The 21,774-nt window shown below is 40.0% G+C and overlaps 1 protein-coding gene across 6 annotated transcripts in view; it reads left to right on the top strand.

The window, feature by feature from the left end:
- The window catches only part of IL1RAPL1 (interleukin 1 receptor accessory protein like 1), a 635,157-nt gene that overhangs the window by 336,225 nt on the left and 277,158 nt on the right, over positions 1–21,774 (top strand). The gene's annotated exons all lie outside the window — the stretch shown is intronic.

The following is a 21,774-nucleotide window of genomic DNA, read 5'->3' as shown; positions in this document are numbered from 1 at the left end:
TTTGGCACCAGTTTTGACCTGAATCCCAATACTGTTCAGAAGAAGAGGCCACGAGCCAAAGAAGTTGTATGCAAATGTAAAAGAGAACCAGACAGGCAGCTAGTGTCTTCACTATTTTTGCAAATCGACAAACCAAAGAAACAACTGACTTTTCAGTTTTAAGAGACTTGTCCCCTTCGTCGTGTATAGTTGTAACTGGGATCAGGTCTCCTTCCCATTTTGTCTCCTGATATGCACAGTATCTGATTTCAAAAACGGTGTGGTCTGTGCCTATAAAGCCTGAAGGACATGCCTGCAATTGATTTATTCCAGAGCTGTGAGTCTTTATGCATGTACTTGAATGTACTTCTGCATGTGCTGGTATGTACTACATGTACTTCATGGTGTATCATACTCAGAAATCACCAGGAGACTGGAGCAGTACCATGAAGTCACCCCCCTGACAGTGCCAGAAAAGAAGGCAGTAAGGTTGGGACTGCATGGGCACACTGGCAGAGCTGATTCATCACACCCATTGGTGAACTGACGCAGGCCCAAACTTGCTGCCACCCAAACATCCCTGCATCATCCAGGGAAGTGGCAGTGATACCATTGTTGGAATGCTGGCTCTGCAGCACTACCCCTCCATGCCAGCTATTCCTGACAACACCCATTACAGTATAAATCAAAGGGATGTGAGACTGTATCAATTCTATTCCATTTTGTGTGTGTCTATACCTTATCACTGTAGTCTGGCATATATGCCCTCCAAGGCTACAATACAAAAAACTTACTGTTTTGAAACTCTACGTATTCAAAGAATGCAATTAATTATGTGTCTAAACCAACAATTATTGCAAGTGACCATGCTAGCATTGTGCCAGCATGGTCCTCTGGCTGCTTAACATTAAGGGCAGTATCACTTGAATGATATATAAAAGTTTTTCTAACACTTGACATATCAGATTACATAGACGGCACTACAATCTCCTGTTTCCGACATGAGTATTGAGAAATTCTGTTTTCTTGGGATTGTATTTAAATCCTCAGGAAAAAAGCCATAATTTCGACACTACTAAACTACTCCTGGCTTTGCCCATTACTTACTTTTTCTGGATCAGTTGCTAAATGCTGACAAGGCACACATGCAATTTGCATCCTCCTTGAGTGTCCTTGATCTATGTTGGTGTACTTTCTGGCTCAAGAATGTTATTGACATTGATTGAACTTGCCCTGTGTTGAACTGTTCTTTGCATGGAACAAAGGTCACGTGAGCCTTATCCATAACTTACATTGTTCACATTATATAATGTACAACATATGTTAAGCACTTCCCAAATATATGGTTAATAAAAACGTTAAGGCAATTGCAAAAAGTTTTACATTTCCAGCACTACTTCTTTTACCAATTTAAGCTGAAGTCCATGAATGCCCTCTTGTATTTTGCAAATATTGTGAGCAGCAGTGGCTCTGATTTTGAAAATATATAAAGTCTTAGAGTTGTATCCAGTGATGTCACTCAGCTAGTGCTAAGGCTTCCATCAGTGGAACAAGGAAGGAAGCATTTGTTGTTGATTCCTTCCTAAGTCTCACCTAAAGTTTTCCAGAGGAACGAAAAGGCCCCCAAAGCAAATTGGGGCAGCTGCAAAGGAAAATGGGAACTGATGAAAACAGAACAGTATAAATTCAATAAAAGAGGTGAGTCGCACAAAACAAAATACTTTCACACCACATTCTTATACTAGACTAGAGAGTGGGTGAATATATCTTACCCTGATGCCCATTACTTAATAACACCTCTCCGGAGCATTCCAATTCACTGAAGCTGTCATCTCCACATGCTCAGCCTCAGCACACCTCAGCTTAACTAAAGCTTCCATGTTCAAATTGGATGGAGGCTGGTTTGAGGGAAACTATATTAAACTTGTGTATTTCTCAAGAAGCTACAGGACTCCTATGGATTGAGAATAATGTTATCTGTACTTTGCTTCAAACACCAGCAGTTTCTGGTGGAACTATGGTGAGGGTCAGTACATGTTATTATAACTTAAATAATGAATTGTTTTTTTAGAAAAACAACAACACAATGTTAAATATATTGGATTTCTTGGATTTAATTTATTGGGTTTAGTGGCTTTCTGTCCTGCATCTAGGACTATGTAAATTAAAACACAACCCCTTATCAAAGAAAGCTGGAAACTGTAGATTGTTAAGGGTGCTGAGAATTATAGCTCTGTGAGATGTACATTACAGTTCCCAGGATTCTTACAGTGGTGATTTACATGTATGCGGACAAAGTCTTGTGGAACAGACCTTAAGAGTGAAGCAAAAGTGATTAAGGAGCATACTCAGAAGACATAGCAAGTATGTTGCAAAACTGAAATCCACATTCATCTTAATATAAATCACATTTCAGGGAAGACCAACAGACTTGTAATGTCAAAGACACTTGAAATAATTTTTATATATGCTCCAAAGTTTTCCATAAAACACTACTTCATGGTACTAAACTATGAGTCAAATGCTTAAACTGGATCGCTTTCAACAACACTAATGTCTCACAACAAATGAAACTGATCTGTAGAAAACACAACTTGAAAAAAGAGACAATGCATGTATTTTAGCAAACTAAGAAATCTTTAATAAAATTATATTTTAAAAACAACAACAGTAACAACACATGCTTGTAAAGCCATAATTTACCATCAAGGTGCCACGAGCACATCTGTTCTCCCATACTTAGTCATGGGTGTCATTGTGGACTTATTCTGTAGATGGTGGTGCCTGTGCAGTTCTTGGGATCAGGGCCATACTTTTCAGTATTTCATGTGCTGTATATTAAGTACTTTCAGGACTCAGGTCCACAGGAAGTTCTCAATCAGGATGTCAGGCTCTGTAGTGACACGGAACCTCTGTGTCACCACAGAGCTTTTGCTCAAAGTAAGAAACAGCAAGATTAGGTCAGAACTTCAAGAGCATCTTGAACATGTTATGTGACAGGGTCTGACTCTTAGAAAAACTTTCAGTCAAGCCCACTGTTTCTGCTGCAGCTTGCTGCCAGAAAAGTGCAGAGCTCCTTGGACTTTGCCCCCAATGGAGTCTTAGGAACTGGTTATCTTGAGTGAAAAACAATTTTATTTTATTGTTTGTTTCACCTTTTATATGCTTTTCAACTCCTAAGAACACAGTAGTTGCTGCACTGAGCTAGATAAGGGGAAAATAGTATATAGAGAAGAAAAGGTAGTGGAAAAGGAAGTTCACAGTGCTTACAGTTTCCAAAAATGTTGAAGCAGAACATGAAAACCTTGTCAAGTATTAAATAGTGAACATAGAATTTTGCTTAGAAGGGTGCTCTTATTTTGTTTAAAGTGCTTCACACTGCTAAACATTTTTCAGCTACTACTTTGCAGGCAGTATATACTGTGTAGTATTTGTATAAATTTTACACTGTAGCACTAGCTACTCCTTTACTCATATTGGTTTTAATGGACCATAGGTCACTTTCAGAACGATTGTAAGTCTTCATGAACTTTTAAACATAGCAAAATTAAGTATTTTGGTATATGTTCCATAAACCACAGTGGTACTATGTACCATTTAAATGTGGTCTTGTTAACAAAATGTACACTTTGTTCTCAGAGACATTATGGTGTAATATATCATAGCAGTGTCTTTCATTTAATGATTTTGCTTGCATAGTAGTTATTTGTAAGCCCATCCATTCCGTTTGAATCTACTCCAGTGTTGTCATAGCTGCAATGCAAACTAAAGTTAGGCATTCTTCAACTCATTGAAATAAGTGGGATTAAGTACATCTAACTCTGTGATGAATTGTTACCCACATCTTTGGAAAACATATAACAGCTTTCTTATTTTGTTCCAGAGTATTGAGACAGTATGGACAAATTGCTTTTTATTAGAGATTTCTTTTCAGCTTTCTTCCTGATAACATACCATACTTTTTAAGTGTGCCGCTAAATCTACCACTCTTTTATAAGTACTGGTATCATGTCTTGATAATTACTTACAATATTCTGAAGTACCATTTACTGTGGAATGCTCTGCCTGGGGAGGCTTGCCTGACACCACCTTTATCTGTTTTAGGCACTAAACAAAAACTTTCATTTTTACCTGGGCTTTTGGCCCACAATTTGTAGAGCTTCTATTACTTATTGGGACAGGTTCTGTAAGTCTTGATCTTTTTTGTGGTTTTTATTGGTTCTGTTTGTTGCAGTTGGTTTTAATATTTATTATATTTGTTGCAAGTTGCTTTGGGATGATGATGATGATGATGATGATAGAAATTCTATGGAAACTCAGGAGATCTTCACAAGCAATCTGTGGCTACTTTTTGAAAGTCAGAAGCTCCACTGGGAATTCACAAGTCCATAAAGCTGTTTGCATGCCTGAAGAATTTTCCAACTGCATAGACAAAGTCACCTCTCACATGAAACAAGAATAAAAATAACCACAATCACTGTATTTAACATAATCTTGTCTGAATATTTGAAAATAATATATGGAAGGTTATTTTCTCCCTCTAACATTGGACAATCATTTGAAGCAGTCATTCAGAATTCAGTGTTCACTCTTCTCCTATTAAACCAGTTATGCCTTTCAAATGTTATTGCTTCTTCAGCACTTGTGATGGAATTATAATGGATAATCATTCCATGCACATTTAGCATGCAAACACATGCATATATTCAATGTGTATGCGCTGATGTTGCATAAAATTTATTCACAGTGTAACAGAAGTATATAGATCATTTAACAAATATATCACTTTAATGCAGTTTTATACAAGTCACTGTTATAAAATTGAGGATGATATTTGCATTTTTGTTTAATTGCTGTGGAGTGAACATAAAAAGATAAGGGAGCCAAGAGAGCTTATTAAAACTGGAATGAGGGCAAGTGATAAAAGGAATGATATTGTATTCAGATACAACCGAAGGTCTGTCATCCTTTCCACCAAAACTCCTTATTTCACAGTTACATAATTGTTGCAGAAGTGTTTGCTAGACTGTTTCTTGGCATATAGTATCCCTTGATAGTTTTCATATTGTTGCATGAAACAAAGACTAAAGATGCTTTATAATATATTTGCATTTGGTCTGGGGTTTTTTATGCTTTTAGTGCTTTTGTTTCTCCATATTTGTTTCACACAATTTTATTCTGACTCCAGTACTGTAGTTCATATATGTATTTCCTCTGTTGTTACAGTTCTCCATCCTTCAGGGTGAGGCTGGTTTGGGCTCTAAATAACTAAATCTCATTTAAATGTTTAAATCTTGTCAAGCACTCTAGATGCTAACCATAGCGACAACACTATATTGCGTGTCGAGGTCCCCAGTCCACCCCCCAAATAACTCACAACAGACACGTAATTTTTGTTTAAGATTTTTGGCATGATTTTGGCCACAACTTTATTCAAATACAAACCGTGAGTGGTTGTTTAGGCATTGGTTAAGACTATCTGTCCCCCCGCCTGGGGACAGAACTGACTTCCGGGCACCACCGAAAGACAGTGCGGGGGAAAGCAAGTCGGGGAGGAATTGGAGCTGAGACACAGACCCTCAACTCTCACCCGCCTGCTCCCCGAAGGCTTGCCGGCCCTAGTCCCATTCCAGGGATTGGACGAAAAGATGGCAAGCCCCAGGATTCCTTTAACGGAATTCCCTTTCCGCAGCAACTATGGAGGAGCAGGCACAGCCTATCCTAACCCCTCCTCCACCAATTTATAACCAATGCCTAACCACAACCTTACAAGTTGTGACGATTTGCTACGCAGTAGGCAAAAACCACCCAGCCAGCCAATTTGCTAGGTGGAAAAATTCCTACCAGGCCCCTGCTCAAAGGCAGACGACTCCATGACAGGCAATAGCAAGGTCAACGCAACAACCCCTTACTCTAGGGCAGGTGGGCGGGTGATCCGTTGCACGCAGCAAAAGAGAAAGTACAAGGCTGCGTGCAGAGTATTTAAACCTTTTACCCCTCCCACCAAAATTGCAACATAACTTTTACCCCAGCAACCCAGTGAACCAATCACTGCCCCAGGCCATCTTTAGAGACTCTGCCTGGTAACAGAGGGGTGGCTCAGTAGACCCCACTGCAACACGTGCTCTCCCTGAAGGAGAACACGCTTTCCCAGTATATGTCCTACTCTGATCTGCCAAAAGTGTTTTGTGATCAGAATAGATAAAGAGGCAAGACACAAATGTGTGGGGCTGTATTTTAATCAGTATGGATATCGTCAGAAGATTAACACAGTGCAGGAGCAGCTTAACTCCAAAGAACTTACTCAGAACAAGTGCCTGATCTAATAATAACTTCTTATCTGAACCCCACCCTTAAGGTAAGTTGTGGCATTTCTGACCAACTTCCCAGCCTAGGGCCACGCAATTTCTATTGGGTGGGACAGGGCAACCCCAAAGACTTTCTGCTGCTGCAAGTCACAAATCCCAGAGGGGCTGGCCTCAAAATGTGCCCTAAAATATCTCCACCAAAGATGCCTGAGGCTGCTCACCATCTGATCATCCCACTCTTCCAATCTTACACACCTACCTGCCCAAATGTCACCAGATTACCTATTTAGCCACACCATTGCTCTGTCCCAGCTCCTGCCAACCTAGCAGTTCAAAAGCATGCCAGTGTGAGTAGATAAATAGGTACCGCGACAGGGGAAAGGTAAATGGCATCTCTTTATGCTCTGGTGTACCGGTGTACCGTTGCACCAGAAGTGGTTTAGTGATGCTGGCCACATGACCTGGAAAGCTGTCTGCGGACAAACACCAGCTCCTTCAGCCTGAAGCAAGGTGAGACCCACTTCAAGTTTGACTGGACTTGAAGTGGGTCTCACCCAGGGGTCCTTTACCTTTACCTTTTTTTACCATGCATGACACCAGGGAGCAGGGTCAACAGTGGAGTCCCAGTGCCCCTTTCTCCATTCATTAGTGGGCATAAGGCCTCTGCTAGTGAGAGCCAGGGTGGGAGTGTCTACACTAGTAATGGTAAGAGATAGAGTAGGGTCATTGGACGTTTTAAGATTGAGTCTCATACCCAAACACCTGGAAGCAGTCTGGAACATGGTGATGATTTGCGCACTACTATTCTGTTTTACTGTTGGTATTATTCTCCTTCTTTTAAATTAGGTTAGCTTATTTGTAATGTTTTATTCAGTGTTGCTGTTGGCTTCCATTAGAAAAAGGATATGTGCTTATGCCAGAGAATGCAAAAGTAGATAACCTTAAAATTAATGGAAGCTACTGCTGGTGAGGGAATACTCTGTATGGATTCCCATGCTGGCAACCATTTGGTGGATTGGGAGGAAGTACCATAATGGCATATTTCCTGCCTGCCTCCTAGGAAGATGAACACTCAGGAAAAGGGAATACTGTCAAGGTTGTAATCTTTGATATATAATTCAAGTTCTCTGGTAAGGTGCTCGTATATACATAATGTATACATAATATACCATTGTATGCGTGCTTCAGATATCGCTAGCAAGGAGCAATTTCAGACAACTAGAAGTAACAAAAGTATTTGCTTCTCCAGATATGTGTGCAATTGCAACCACAGAAAAATATGAAATACCATGCTGCTTCTACTTTTTCAACTGTCCCCCTCCTTCCAGGAAATATTATTAATTTATTACAAACAAGAGCTCTTTGATTTTAAAATTGTTTTCTTTAAATATAGATAGGCCAGTGTATCTCTGTGGTTGATTCCTGTCATGCTGAATCATCATCAAGATAATATGATTCTTCCCTCAAGATATGCACCTACAGATATGTCTGTATGAAATGATTCAAGTAGATTTTTGTTTTTGTTTTTTAAATAGCTCACAATATATATGGAAATCTTTCTGACCTCTGTTCCTTGCTCCTAAAGCTATCAATAACGAACTAGTTAAATACACATATGATTATAGAATGCAGGACATTTTAAATAAGACATTTATTTAAAATAGAGGCATGTTATGTGTTCAATTACATACTGTGGGGTGTACCCAGTTAAGGTATCCTGGAATGCTAGGGGACCCACAGAGCAGATTAGTCCCATTAAGGAGACAGAAATCCTTAGGTTTAAGGGACAGCGTGGTTGGATAAAACCCACTGGTTTTATTTAAGCTTATTTGAAAGACAATATGGAATGGTATTTGGCTGTTGCACAATATCTAGAAGATACAAAAGTTAATCTACAACATACATGGGATATACCTGTAAACTCACCTGGCTCACGTGCATCCATGCTAGAAGTTGGTGATGTGTGGAATCTAATTGTGTGGTAGAGCCATGGGTAAAAACATGACATGTTGCAACATTTTCCTTTCCTCGTGGCTGGATTCTACAGATTACTTGCACTCCGTGGTGCTTCCTATGGTGAGTGATGTGATTAGAATAACTGTGAAAAGTACTACTTCATTATCTGAGTATTCCACACCTATAATAATGAAGTGAACGGAACTCCATCCAGTCTCAAAGGAGCATTCATTAGTATGTGTTAATAACCATCACAGTACAAACATTGCAGATTTATTCACTTCTGTATTAAAAAATAGTAGCTCTATATGCTGCAATTTTGCCCTTGCAAGTTGTCTTGACTTCTGTGGGACTCGTGCACATGCAAATATCGGACGTATTATAGTAAAATCATATTGTTTTGATTCAGGAGTGAAAATGGGAACTGTGCTCCTACCCTTTTAAAGAAATGTTGCTGCCTTTCATTGCCCAGAAATTAGGCAACGTATGGAGAACTTAAGGCAACAAAATGGTTATGTAGCTTAGTCACAAAATATTCTGTTGCTGTATGCACAAGAAGTAAAAATAGTATTGAGGCAAAAGCCGCATTTGTTGCAGGTATTTGTGGTTTACTGAGTATGTGGTGGTGGTTGTCTGATGTTGAATCATTTCCAAAGACTGTTCTCCTTTGCATGAATCAGTATGAGAGTGTTTTAAAACAACCTCCACAGAACACCCTTGTATAGAGAGAAAAGCTATTGCAGTGAATCAGCACTTCTTCTTTTACCACATTCTGAGGAGCATATGTGTTTATTTAATATCTCTACTGGCACAAGCCCTTTTCAGACAATCAGTGTACACCATATGGTAAGTGAACGTTCATGGAGCAGAAGGAGAAGAAACATGGCAGCAGACACCACACCTGACTTATACTGTGAGGAAAAACCTTCCACACAGGTCTTATCTGCACCATCATGTGGGAAGCTTCCATTCTGAAGGATTCCTAAACACACGGCTACATATGTTTGCACATATAGGGTCTGTTATATATACTCTACTGAATGTTTATACGTACTATGAATATTTGACCACCTTGTTCTATCAATACAAGGATATATTTTTATGCTACAGAATTTCCCTTCTCTCCTCTCCCCTTGCATATCCTGTATCCTTTCTATATATGCTCTGGAGGGGAAGCCTCCAGAACAGATTGACAGGACATGCAGTGTGGGAGGGGGAGGTTTCTGTTCCACAAGCAGAAATCCTTGCCCTGGTGGAATTAGTTCGTTAGGCACTACCCCTAATCTTTATTACCTTAAAAGTGTCCTTGATAAAAGTATAAAAGCAAAGAATTTCAGATTGTTATTAAAATGCAGTGCATGTTTTCTTTCATTGCCCTCCATGCTGAAATCTTAACAAATTCGCTTATAAAACAAGAACTGAACACTGTGGAACTGTGTGTCATTTGCAATGTGTTTTCTTTTCACTCCTCCAGCAGAGAAAGGGGACCTTGGTGCAAATGAGAACTGGGTCCTGAAAGATAATAAACACATCTGCTCCAAGGCAAAATAAGTTGCTGTTTGATATGAGAGTTGAATACTGTAAACTAGCTGAACGTTGACTTAGTCACAAGTACATTAGGTCTGCTTCTTTACAGAAGGTGCTAATTTGTCCAGGCAGGTGCATATATGTGGTCTGTGAGTGCAGTGGAAACAATTCAACTGGACACCAGTGTTGGGTAAAATCAGGCCACAGCTTTATTTACTTAAGAGCACGAAAGCAAGGTTGGCAAAGCAGTAGGGCAAGGATCAATTCCTGTCCCGCTCATCTGTATGTTCACAACATAAAATCTACTTGTATAATTAATCTTTCTTTCACATAGATAGTAATATGCTTCCAATATCTGGGTTATCCAATTTTATCTTCATAATAGTCTTGTGCAATTAAGTAAAGCTGAATGATGAAGACATCTACTGAGTTTCATGTGAAAGCATGGATTTGAACCCATTTCTTGCCTAGTCTAGTCATTCAGTTTATTCACAATGCCACAATTATTCAAGTAGTTATTTGACAGAGATTGCCAATGCACTTGTTTGTGGGTGTAAGAAATTTTAAATTCAAAGTGCTAAAGTAATTAATTTTATCACAACAAAAGCCTCTGATGCAATGTGCATGTAATAATAATAATAATAATTTAAAACACACATTTACAATGGGTTGAATAGTTAATGAATCTCATGGGCCAGATTCCCTTTAGCTGTAAGTGGGTGCCACCATCACAAATGTGCTTAATGTGAAAATTCTTTGATTAATACCATATTATGTGCAGTAAAAACCAGCTGTGGGCATTTTATTTGAGGCTTTTTTGTATGTTTGTCTCTTTTTGCTCAGATGTTATTACAATTCCCCAAAGCCACTTGCCACTAAAACATTTTTAATGGCAATCTGCTTTTGGGAATAGTATGTGAAACTTGCATATGTACAGGGTATACACTTGCCTCCGCACGACTCTCATCCCCAAACCCATTTAGATGAATGTACAGTGATTGTTATAGGATATTTTAGCTCTGTGACACCCTGGTAGCTGTACTCACATTTTCCACAAAGATAAGGGTCTCCCTATACACATCAGTATAGGAGACAGCTTGAAGGGTGCATCTGAATGTGTACACAGAGCTTTCCATCTCACTAAAATGAATAGATCTGTGTGCAGTCCAGAGCTGCCACACAGCACCTATATTAAAGGTTAGGGAAATTCCCATGTTCTTCATCGGGAGTGGAATATTTGCTTCAGAATTTCCACAATAAACTTTACTTTCTATTTTAATGTTCAGTGAGGATATTATAGAACTCCACTTAATTTTATTCATCTGAGCCATCTTCTTCACTCCTTCTTCACACAGCATGTTGTCATAAATTGCCCTAGCACTTCTTTTATTGAGAAGTTTGAATTGGATTAAGCTGTGGGAGCATTCCAGTGTAATATTGATTTTCATACCTTCAAAATAATGTGTTTGACTCTGACTTTTAATGAGAGATAAAATGAGCCAGAGTTGTGTAATGCTGAAGCAAAATCTCTTTACTGGCTTCTTCACTAGGGGAGTTGGCAAGCCCATAAACAAGTATTTATGATGAGGGGGATCAAAAGCTGCGCGGGAGGAAGGGCTATTGTAAATAAATGTGAGGTAACAAAATTTTATATGTGACTAAAATATATAGTTGCTCGAGTTATCTGATTCAAACTTAATTAGATTTTATGTACCAGAAACTTGAGTGCTAATCTAGTCCTTTAATTGAATATTCTCTGATTCCATTCAAAATAGTGAAATTATGTAGCACTACCCAACTAAGCAAATTTTGCTCTGCAAGCACAAACTACAATCTCATTGGTGGTAGTAATCATGTCCCACTATGTAGTAAAGGTAAATGACCCCTGGATGCTTAAGTCCAGTTAAAGGCGACTATGGGGTGCAGTGCTCATCTTGCTTCAGGCCGAGAGAGCCAGCATTTGTACACAGACAGCTTTCGGGGTAGGTAAGTGAGAAGCCTGTAAATAGTGCCAGTTGTTTTGCCATTTGCTATAACTATAATAATATGAGTCCACTAAACTTGTACATTTTCTCTTAAGTGATGTTGGAGAACATAATAGGCCCTCTTAAAATGAGCAAGTGTTGAGGGCCATCTGTCCAAAAGACAGATGTACTGGCCAGTGTTGCCACTTTGTCTGCTCTGGCCCTTCATGGCTGCTTTCACACAGAGGCTTCCTTAAAGCATGTGCTCAATATAAGATCTTTATTTAAAGGGCAGGTATAAGGAACAGATGTCAGGTGCCAGATCCTCACTTCAACCACCAACCGTAATGTTGATTTGATCCTCTTGCCCTTTTTCCTGATGTAGACCTTCATTCACCCCCTTGTTTTCAGTGTAGGTCTTTATTACCCACCCACCCCAAATCCTTGTTCCTGATTTTCACTTACTTTCTTCCATATTGGGGAGGACACCGTTCTGTCATTCACCTCAGGTGCCAAAATATCATAACCTGGGATATCATTCCCATGGGAAACTACTGTCACTCTTCTTCTTCTTTGGCAATCACTCCTAACCAAGTAAGATTGTCTTCCATAAATACGGTTTTAACAATGAGTCTGTAGATGACTGTGGAGGCCAATTCTGGATCCACATGTCCTCCCACAGTGGAGACATTGGTTTCTGGGCGGGAGTTGATCATGGTGTGGATTTGCCAAGCGTGCCTTCCTCTTAGGACGTTTCTCCCTTGTGTCCAGAGTTTGAGTGTCTTCATAGCCCATGACACCTTTGGTAAAGGCTGCTCTCCAACTGGAGCGCTCGCAGGCAAGTGTTTCCCAGAAACTACACTACATAAATGACACAGGTGACACTGCATATTTTAAAGAGCAACAAGAGCCTGCTCCGGTTACTTCACGGGAGGAAGACTTAATTGTATCTGACCCAATTGTTTGAAAGCTGGGCTCCTGACTCTGGAGGGTAAGGAGAAACAGTCATGAGTTAACTGATTCAGGGCAGCACCCTCTTGTGGCTTTCTCCTCCAAAACCCTTATGGGGCAATGGGATGGAATCTTGATTGCCCATGTACCCTTGTTGTCTCTGTGATCCTGGGGAAGGCAACCCTGTATGATTTTCCCTCTTTCCCTCTCCTTTAATATTTGATCTGTGTTCATTTTTTTAAAGGATCTTTTTTCCACCCTCAAATGTATCAATAAGCCAAAAGATCAATAGTCTTATAAATCAATTAATGGGCATAACTTGGCAACCAGCAAATTGTACAGCAAGGGACATTTAAACATGACGTCGTCTCCAGATGATGCTGAAAAGCCGCAGCAATTCAGGATCATAAAGTGGGCTTGTTTTATTAGAATGGGATATGCTTTTACTGCTTCTGAGAATTGAAGCATGCAATAAACTAGATCACCACTTCCTGGTGTGATTAATTTGGCTAAGCTAATTAAAACAAATACATTGTGGTACTTTTATGCGCTGTTGTGAGTATGGTGTTAATAGAAGGCTATTTCATTGTGCTGGGCAGCCTACTTCTTTGAAAGTTGATTTACCTTTACAGGAAGGAAGCCATATAAATCCCTTGTATGATACTGTTGAATTTAATTTGTACCATAGTATAAGCCAAAGAGCTTATTTATACAATAGTTAGCCTGGGTTAGCAACTATTTTACCTACAGTAACCCTTGACTTATTTACATGAAATAAATCAGAAAGGGAGTAAAAACTGGAAGACAAAGAAAGAGTGTAGTAAGGAGCAGCTATCTTTCTTTTTAGCCGCCAAATAAGTGATCAGATTACATTAACAGACTTTATTGCTGTATCCAGTTAATCCTCAGTGTGAGCTGATTTTTGCACAACCAGACAACAAGCATGGGGCATGACTATAATCCCCCAGAATTCTTTGTCCATGTAGATAATAACTGCTCCAGAATCATAAGGTCTGAATTTATTCCATCATGTGATGGATTGTTTTAAAAATTATCTCTTGTTCATGAACAACTGGCTTCTGGAAGCAGAACTGCTCTGTTTTCAGTCCATTGTTTTAAGAACTTGAGGTTCACACTCGCTCTCAACTCTTCTATTTAATCAGGCCTGTTTGAATATTAATGAGCACCATCCCTCATTAAGCATGTAATTGTGCTATGAAAACATTTTGATTTAGGAGGGTGACATTTTATGATTAATTTTATGCATAATGATTTTTAGGACCTTGGGGCCGTGCTTTTTAATGTTTTGAAATTCATTAATTTATTTTTATTTATTAGATTTATATACCACCCTTTGCCATAAGATCTTAGGGCAGTTCACAGAATAAAATACAGGATAAAAACAAGTAAATAATATAAAAAAAACCCCAGTAAAACAATAGACTTCCCTTATTACATTTATATCCTGCTCTTCATCCCAAAGGAACCCCAAATTGCGTCTACGGATGAAGCCCTTCTCTCCCATCTTAGGGTTCTTTATCATTAAACCAGACTTGGGAAGGCAGTCCTTCAAACAGAGAACTACCAGCCCTACTGTAAAGTAAGACTCGTGGCCACCCTGCTTGTAACTTGCTATTCTAATAGGCAGGGCCAGACCAATGTATAGGCTAAGTAGGCTGAAGCCTAGGGCCTCTAAATTTAGGGGGCCTCACCAGCCCGCCCACTCCCCAGCAGGCAATCTCACCTCTCCCAAAATTGCAAACCCAAGATTTTATGCAAGGGCCAGGCAACTCAGGCCTCTAAATCTAGAGGGCCTTGGCAGCCTGCCCACTCCCCAGTGCCGCAGTCTCCACTCTCCCAAAATTGCAAACCCAAGACTTAATGCAAGGGCAGGGCAACTCAGGCCCAGCAACTATGAGACTCAGGGCTAGCCAGTGGGGCACAATTTGAAGCAGTGGGGCACAACTTGATTTTTGTTGTTGTTGTTGTTTTGTAGGGCCCCAGTTCACAGCCCAAGTCTGCAAAATGTTAGAGATATAAATAAAATCCATCTAGATTGCCCTGGTACGGAGGCTCCCTTAGGAGCGGCACATGGGGCCCAATTTGGCCCAGTTGTGCCAATTGCATTAAGGTCAGCCCTGATGAGACTGTGCAGGGGTTGGACTAACAAGCCCTGCACCTTCTGAGTCCCTGGTGTCGCTATTCAGAGTACAGACTCAAGGACTTGTTGTGGAAATAAAGGGGGGGCACTTATTGGAAATCAGTTTTGTCACCTCCCCCCCAAACCCCGTGACAATGAGCCCAGCCACTTTTTATTCACAGCCACAAAAGCACTACACTACAGCATGGCCATAAATCTGTACATACAACCGCTGAAATATACACCCAATCAGTAGCAATGGAGATTTATGTTACTGCTTTATGAATGAACACTGTGTTTTATGAATGGACTCTGTATTTTGTGAATTACCTAAGAGCCACCAATAGGGAGCTCTAGAATCTGACAGCTAACCAATCGGGTGCTACCAAACAGCGACCCCTATTGCTGAAAGCTGGTAACCAACAGGGAACACTTCAGCTCAGCCTTTGCACTGTTGACTGAACACCCCCTGCTGTGCAGATAATGGAGAAAGCTCATAAATTGTATCCCTTCTGGCATCCTGGCCAACTCTATTACACTTGTGTAAACCCTGGTGCACCAGAAGCCCAGAATAGCACCAAATAAAATCCGCTCATATGTCAGCAACTGATAAGACTTGTCAACCAATTCTTCCAACGTCTTCCTAAATTATAAAGCTCCAAAATACAGGCCAAAATAGAACAGGTCTGGGAAGAGCAAGGCATACAATAGGCACCACCAGTGAAAAGGCCCTGCTCCGAGTAGCTCCTACCCTGTCATTTGATAGGGTGTCCATTTGCCCTCCTTCTTGGCATGGAATGCTCTCTATTGCAGTCTCTGGGTCCAGTACACAGACCATAAGAAGGGAGAGCAGGGACCCTGAAGTTCCCAACAGCTATTAATCAAGCAAGCAAGCAAGCAAGCACACACACACAGGTCACCTTTGCCACAGTCAGGATGCCTATGTCCTGGCCAGGCCTGCGCATAATCTTGTTTTTATACAATCTTGTTTGTTCTCAGTAACCAAAATCATATTATCCACATATACAAGCAGAAAAATTGTTTTCCTTCATTTGCAAGGAAATGTACAAAACAAAGTGGCACTAATAAAGAAAAGTTCCAGGGTGGCAACAGAAAGCAAACTAAAAATGCTTTTGCAGTTCATCACATCTATCCAGCAATATCAAGTTATACAGTAGGAAAATGTGCTGTTAACAGTAATCCTTCTAGTTGGTTAATTGGTTTGGCAACTCCCATGCACATGACATGTGATGCAAAATATTTCCCCAAAGAGTTAAATGATAACTAATCAGAAGCAGCTACAGTTGCAAATGGCAACACAATATCTGTGAAAGGAAGAGGAGCAGGTTTGCTCAGGTGTGTTGCAGGTAGAAATACTGTTTGTAATGAAGTGAGAGCAGTAGTTTACTTGCTCAAATTAACAAATAATAAAGTTTTGAGAATTTAAATTCTAGATTAAAATAGGTTACTTCATTGAGAAGGGGATTCTAACAAAAACACTGGGGCCTAATTTGTATAGTAGAGTGCCTGGTATCTGGTGGGCAATCTCATCTTTTATTTCCACACTGTGGCTGCAGACCAAATCACCTGTCAGGAGAGTTATGAGATTCAGGTGAGAGTCAGATGCCTTGTCAATCCCAGCAGGTATATAAGAGGATGACCGCCTTCGCCCTGGCCAGGCCTTACCCACAACTTCATTTTCCTAAACAATTATACTTATTCCACAAAAGGTTTAAAAAGTTCAGTTATTGCAAAAGTTTTTCAGTGTTAATTACAACCCTTCCATTTTCCGCACATGCATGCCAAAATATGATCAAATTGACCTATTTAGCCACACCATCCATCTCCCTTGTTACCCTCCAAAGCATGCATTACAGAGCAGCCAAAAAACATGGTCCACAAAAATTAGTTTGTGAAGAAGTCAACGATTCCTACAGCAATGACTGAGACCAAGACTTGGGCTGCAACTAGTATATAATTTTAACCAATCATCATCATCTGAGGAAAACCAAAACTGTCAGATTTCCCATCCCTAACTGTAGCCTATGGTAGACCAGGTGGCTGCCAGAACACAAGCAGAGGAAGAAGGGAGAAAAACCTGCCAGCTCATGCCCCTATGCTGACAGTAGTGTACAGACACATGCCACACACACCCACCAGGCCACAAAAGTTGCTCCCAGCCAGCTACTACAGTATGTGCCAGCCGTCTAAGAGGTTTGTTGCCTGCACTCCTGTTCTCCCTATGCATATAAACAGTGAGAGAAACAAGGAGGTAGAGCAATAAATTCCAATGCTCTGCCCCCCCCCAAAAAAACCCACTTTAATAGCAGTAGTATTTCTGCATTAAATTTAAGTTTTCAATCAAGAGTCTTCTCACATCATTTTTCATCCTCTAAGTAACGGAATACTTTGGAACATTGCCTACTATTATAGATAGCATTTTGAGACACTTGTCTTTATTACCCATCCGTATCATTAATGAACTAAAGTTCATCCAGATTAATTGTTCTCTCTTCAATTTATAAACATGGGAAGCTAATAGGCTGGTTGATCCTCTGCTACATTAGTAATGGTAAAATATTGAAAAGGGCACTGACTGTGAGGTTTGCACCAATTTTATGATACACAATGAAAACCCCACAGGGAAATTCCATTTGGATTTTAACCACTTGAATCAGAGCCTCCAATTAACACGAAGAAAATTGCTCATAATGATCCATAATTTATTAGACACTACATGTAGTAACCACGTTGTTCACAAAACTGAAGAAAATAGAAGAAGAATCCATGTATCTTTTATTCTTCACTCCAGAAATCATTCATTGCATTTGGCATCATGTGGACATTATACATCCTGATGGGGTTAGATCAGTGCCAAATCAATATGCTTGGTCCAGAGATACCACTGCACAAATGGAAGGAATTTCCTTTCATATTAGCGTTTGTAGTCTACCTACAACTGCCAGCACCTCCCATCCCCAATAGTTGTCCTAGAACACTGGGGACTCCCTACACCTGCTTGAGGGGGGCATTAATGTTGTGCAGTGGATATTTTGATCCAGGCCTATATATCTGGAGAGTGAAGCTTTCTGTCTCTTCTGTGCATCATGTAATCCATCAAGGAGCACATGTGTGAGCGTCTCCCAAATTTACAGTACAGGTTTGGAACTACACTCTACTCAATAGTATTTTGCCTGTGTTATCCTTGCTGCTGCATGAAACAATGCATGGTTGAGACTTTGAATCAATAAGTAAAGCATTTTCAGCTTATTTAACACTTTGTGATCTGCTCATTGCAACCTATATTCCTCACGCTTTATTGTACTGCTTATTTTTGTGAGTTTAATACTCTGCTATAGCCCTGTGATTAGAAGCCAGGGAGCCAGCTGTTTCTTTTTGTTATTCACCCACACACATGGGTCCAGAGGGATTCATATATCAAAGTTCCTTATGTGAAAAAGTAGATGTTTTCAGGGAGGTGGAATAATATTTAGTAAATATTTATGTCTGCCTGATAATTCACATATACAGCCAAATGCCATGATTTTATGGAGATATTCATTGGTTTCACTTTTGTGGTGTAATATAGAAATAATAGCTTTAAATCTTGGTCATCAGAAAATGAAACTAAGGCTAGAGCTTTGAAATAAAGAAACATGCCAGCATGTATGCATAAAGCTCCAATCAAGTGTCCTCACTACATGTATACATTAGTTACATGCTTCAGGTGTGTTCATACATAAGCTGAACCTGTAGATGGCGGGGGGGGTGACTTCCCTTTGCAGTGGTGGTGCTATACCACCTGCCTCTCAACTCCCTTTCTATTTTCTTTCAGTGCATAGGGGGCTGTCTATGGATTGTTTATGGTTATAATTGGGGGAGCTTGGTTTTAACATGCTTATTTTACTGTGAACATAGGAGCAACAGACTGCATCTGGTGCTATCCAGGACTTGTCTCCAGTCCATTAGGCAGTCATCATTCAATAAAACAGGGCTGTATGTGCTGAGGAGCAAATAATTTATCAGAAGTTAGTGGGGTACAATTTATTGTACTTTTGTCAGTTATGGTATATGATGAAGTAGCGTTAGATATCATTTTAGCAATTGAATAAAATGAAGCATTCAATGCTTTTGCTAGCATAAGTTACATTATATAATAAAAGTGTGTTTGTTGCTGCTGATTTAGTTGTTGAAAATAGCATTTACCTCTCCCACCCTCCCCAAGTTATGCCTAAAAGGTAAAGAGACCCCTGACCGTTAAGTCCAGTCACGGACGACTCTGGGATTGCAGCACTCATCTCACTTTACTGGCCGAGGTAGCAGGCATACAGCTTCCAGGTCTTATGGTGAACCAGAGCAGCACACAGAAACACTGTTTACCTTCCCGCTGGAGCGGTGCCTATTTATCTACTTGCACTTTGACCTGCTTTCGAACTGCTAGGTTGGCAGGAGCAGGGACTGAGCAACAGAAGCTCACCCTGTCACGGGGATTCGAACTGCTGACCTTCCGATCGGCAATTCCAAGAGGCTCAGTGGTTTAGACCACAGCGCCACCCGCGTCCCTCAAGTTATGCCTACTGAAGTGAAATAACCTCAGGTAGTCTCTGTCATTGTGTGATGGTTAATGCTCCACTTTAGAATGTGGCTTCAGCATTGATTTCCTTTTAATATGAAGAAGTACTAATTGTTTATGTTAGAAAGACTGCTACGAAACTGTTACCAAAATATGGAGAAATGGCAACCTAGCTTAATATATTAGCATGTGAAGCATGTACAATAGTATTTTAAGACATTTGAGCATAGATAATTCTCTTCAGCAGAATTCTTTTGTGTACTTCTCTTCTGTTATTTACAAAACTAAAAAAAGGGGGAAAGAATGCAGTTTCCTTCTCATTTATATGAAAACTGAATGTTAAATGTTTCATATGGGATTTAAAGTTATATTATTAAAATACATCTTGGCAATAAATAAATAAAATACTGGGCTCCATGAATCACTCTTACAGTGTTGTTTATTATGCATTTGCATCTTAAGAAAGCTTGTAAGAGAGAAATATGCAAAAGATTCATTTGCACAAATATTATGTGTTGTTAAACATTTCAAATGAACTAGTCTTAGAATATAGCGAGTTTACTGATAATTCATATTTCTGGATGATAAATCCATCTACCTCAGTACTTGTCTACTATGACAGGCTGCTGCTCTTCAAGGTCACAGTGAGACATCCTTCCTGGTTTCTATTCAGAGATTCTTATAACTGAATATGATGGGGATATATCCAGAGCTCTGATCAGCGCAAGGCTCTGCCACTGTGTTACATCCCTCCCCAAACCTTTGCTTCAGTAGCACATAATGAACTTAACAACTGATGGCTCCAAACAAAATGGATTGTACATTACAGAGACATGAATGTTCCTTCATATTCCCTGCTGTTAAATCACTTCTCACCAGATATAATAATAGAGTGTCTCTGACTAAGTAACAGGACAACTGACAGCCATGCATCTGGGATTAGGTAGCTAAACTTTCAGGAGAAGGGAGTTGGGCTCTAGGCAAATACTGTCTACAACAGCTCTTTGGTCCATCATGTATTCATAGAGATCAGATGCACATATTTTAGTACGAATTCCAGAGAGCATCTCCAGCTGGCAAACAAGGCATGTGTGAAGGTTCATAGAGGAAGAAGGGCCTGGAAAACGCCTGCATTTGAGGTATTGCCTGTCCTTGCTTGCCCTCAAGGAAAAGGTGGAGGGGCACTACATATCCAGGGAAATTACAATGGTGCAGATGCTTACCAGCATGCTACTGCTTTCATTTTCAAGTTAGATATTTGCCATTTATGTAAATCAAGTTATGTGGATTTCTCTGCTTTCTTCATATTTCCCATCTGAAAAATGGACAAACTATAGAACAGTAATGTGTTTTCTGTGGAAGTCTTAGGGCCACTGAGACACATGGTATCTTCAAGGGCAAGCAATGAAAAATAGTTTATATGTATTCACACATCTACCAGATTAGAGGTCAAAAGGCATTTAAAGTTCAAAAGCACAAAGTGCAAGTAGATAAATAGGTACCGCTCTGGTGGGAAGGTAAACAGCATTTATGTGCACTGCTCTGGTTCACCAGAAGTGGCTTAGTCATGCTGGCCACATGACCCGGAAGCTGTACGTTGGCTCCCTTGGCCAGTACAGTGAGATGAGTGCCGCAACCCCAGAGTCATCCACAACTGGACCTAATGGTCAGGGGTCCCTTTACCTTTAGGAGAAATAGTCTTTGGCTATGCTAGTACACTCTGAAGAGGGTGACCAACCTTAACATGCTGTGATGTCACCCACAGAGAAAACCAAAATTAGAACAAAATACTTTCCAAAATATTTTTCCCCTTTCTGACTTCAGCACCATAGGAATGAGAGAAGTGCAAGATAGACTCCCCTAGCTTCGCAGTACATTTGCCAAGAACATGTGGCAATGAAAAGCTTATGAGAGAGGGCTTAATCATAATAGTTGAACAGGATTTTGATTTTGTAACGCAAGGATACAGAGCCTAAGGCTGCAATCCTATGCACATTTACTTAGGAGTAAGTCCTGTTGAACTCTGGATTTTACTCAAAGTAAATGTGCATAGAATTATGCTGTAAGGTAAACAAGCTGGTAGTTCTTGTTCTTTAAAAGCAATTGCAAGTAATTGATATTCTAAGAACTGATGGTTTGAGATCTGTTTTAATTAAATACTATAGAAATATATATTTTATTGACTTGAAAAACTTTTTTCTGATCTGATGAATAGCTGAGTTAACAATTTAGCTCATGGTGCGATGGTTGAGGTTCCTGTCTGGATCTGAAATTATTTGCTGTAAACTGATTTGTACAGCCCTGAGAGCTGCTATAATAGTGTTTGCCAGCAGGGCAGTTATCAGTTTTGCTGGTTAATGCGTCTTAACACTGCCA

This window comes from Podarcis tiliguerta (assembly GCF_965153285.1).
Source record: "Podarcis tiliguerta genome assembly, chromosome: 4".
NCBI lineage: Eukaryota > Metazoa > Chordata > Lepidosauria > Squamata > Lacertidae > Podarcis > Podarcis tiliguerta.
The sequence above is the reverse complement of the archived record's forward strand: the minus strand, read 5'-3'. Positions and strand labels throughout refer to the sequence as shown.